Below are 2,782 nucleotides of genomic sequence, written 5' to 3' on the forward strand. Positions count from 1 at the left end.
TTCTCCGGGGTCTGACTTCGTTCTTCTGTCCTCCGTCTTACTGGAGCCCTCTGGTCACTCCAGGAACACCAAACACCAGACTTCTTGAGTTGGGGCAGGAGCCGGTGGGAAGGGCTCGATCCTGTTTCCGTGGGCTTATTGTACTTTGAACACCGGGGATGTTTCATTGATGTCACCCACTGCAAGCCCGCTTGTGGGGAGGGACAGTATTAAAGCCAAATTATAATTATAAGTAAATATATAAACAGTTTAGAAAAACAGATGAGCAGCGCTAGGCCGTTTCATAGCAGGTTATTCTAACTGGTGGGTGCATAATAGATCATTATAACTTGGTGCGGAAAAGATTTATCCTCCTTTGCGCATAAAATAGAAGCTTCCCTAAAAGCAGGAGGTACAGTCAGGACCTGTGAAAGCCCCATGGCTCATTGACAGAGTCTGAATATGGCACCAGGCTTGCTGTCGTGGTTAAGAGGGGCTGCCTCTAATCTGGAGAGGCGGGTTTGAGTCCCTCTTCCTCCACATGCAACCAGCTGGGTGGCCTTGGGCTTGTCACAGTCCTGATAGTTCTGTTCTCCCAGCACAGTTCTTTTCAGCACTCTCTCAGCCCCACCTACCTCGCAGGGTGCCTGTTGTGGGGAGTGGACAGGAAAGTGATTGTAAGCCGCTTGGAGATGCCTTAGGGCAGGGAAAATGTGGGTATAAGAACGAACACGGAATAAAATAGTTTTAGACCAAGCCCTATGGAGATAGGTTGAGGGACTTGGGAATGTTCAGCCTGGAGAAAAGGAGGTTGAGAGGGGACATGATAGCCCTCTTTAAGTATTTGAAAGGTTGTCACTTGGAGGAGGGCAGGAGGCTGTTTCTGTTGGCTGCAGAGGAGAGGACACAGATACAGGGCAAGGAAATCCCCGGCCATGACAAGTGTGGGTTGATGTTTGAGACACGGGTTGGGGGGAGAGAGAAATGCCGTGGTCTTCCACCAGGGGGCACTCAGACTTTGCGCTGTCCAGGTTTGGAAGCCGCCAGCCCCAAAGGCAGCGCCTAATCCGTTTTCTGCACTCCCTCGCAGGACGGGCGCTGCTTGGCTCCATCCTGTGTTGACCGAGCGAGTCTGCAGACAGGCCCAGTGCCCTGGGGCAGGGAGGGAGCCTTCCGTGAGAGAGCCCCTCCGGCAAGCAGGGACCTGGAGCAACTCCAGCCCCCTGCCGGAAAGCTCTGGGGAGAGGGAGGCAGCAGAACAGGGTCCTCGTTGGGCTTGGGCAGAACCCGCATACTACCTACTGCATGGCCCACACAAAGAGACGCCCCTGATGAAGGGGCTTGGGGACCCAAGAAGAAGAAGGAGAAGAAGGAGGAGGAGGAGGAGGTTTTGTGCCCTTTACTACCTGAAGGAGTCTCAAAGTAGCTGACAAACACCTTTCCTCTCTGCACAACGGATGCCCTGAGAGGTGGGAGGGGGCTGAGAGAGCTCTCAGAGAACTGGGAATGGCCAGGGGACACCCAACTGGCTGCAGGTGGAGGAGGATTGAGGAATCAAACCCAGCTTTCCGGCCGATGCTCTTAACCACGACAGCAGGCACAAGTTCTGTTATCTTTGCTGCTCTTTGTTCTCTTTGGAATTCGCATAAATGAAGGAGAGTGCATGCACAGGAAAGCTTATGCCCAGGACAAATCTTTGAAAGCGGCTTCCAATCGCCCTGAGATTACTGAAGAAGAAGAAGAGTTGGTTCTTATATGCCGCTTTTCTCTACCCGAAGGAGGCTCAAAGTGGCTTCCAGTCGCCTTCCCTTTCCTCTCCCCACAACAGACACCCTGTGAGGGAGGGGAGGCTGAGAGAGCCCTGAAATTACTGAAGAAGAAGAAGAGTTGGTTCTTATATGCCGCTTTTCTCTACCTGAAAGAGTCAAAGCGGCTTCCATTCGCCTTCCCTTCCTCTCCCCACAACAGACACCCTGTGAGGGAGGGGAGGCTGAGAGAGCCCTGAGATTACTGAAGAAGGAGAAGAGTTGGTTCTTATATGCCGCTTTTCTCTACCCGAAGGAGGCTCAAAGTGGCTTCCAATCGCCTTCCCTTTCCTCTCCCCACAACAGACACCCTGTGAGGGAGCGGAGGCTGAGAGAGCCCTGAGATTACTGAAGAAGAAGAAGAGTTGGTTCTTATATGCTGCTTTTCTCTACCCCAAGGAGGCTCAAAGCGGCTTACAGTCGCCTTCCCTTTCCTCTCCCCACAACAGACACCCTGTGAGGGAGGGGAGGCTGAGAGAGCCCTGAGATTACTGAAGAAGGAGAAGAAGAGTTGGTTCTTAGATGCCGCTTTTCTCTACCCGAAGGAGGCTCAAAGTGGCTTCCAATCGCCTTCCCTTTCCTCTCCCCACAACAGACACCCTGTGAGGGAGCGGAGGCTGAGAGAGCCCTGAGATTACTGAAGAAGAAGAAGAGTTGGTTCTTATATGCTGCTTTTCTCTACCCCAAGGAGGCTCAAAGCGGCTTACAGTCGCCTTCCCTTTCCTCTCCCCACAACAGACACCCTGTGAGGGAGGGGAGGCTGAGAGAGCCCTGAGATTACTGAAGAAGGAGAAGAAGAGTTGGTTCTTAGATGCCGCTTTTCTCTACCCGAAGGAGGCTCAAAGTGGCTTCCAGTCGCCTTCCCTTTCCTCTCCCCACAACAGACACCCTGTGAGGGAGCGGAGGCTGAGAGAGCCCTGAGATTACTGAAGAAGAAGAAGAGTTGGTTCTTATATGCTGCTTTTCTCTACCCCAAGGAGGCTCAAAGCGGCTTACAG

Source organism: Paroedura picta, chromosome 1 (assembly GCF_049243985.1).
Source record: "Paroedura picta isolate Pp20150507F chromosome 1, Ppicta_v3.0, whole genome shotgun sequence".
NCBI lineage: Eukaryota > Metazoa > Chordata > Lepidosauria > Squamata > Gekkonidae > Paroedura > Paroedura picta.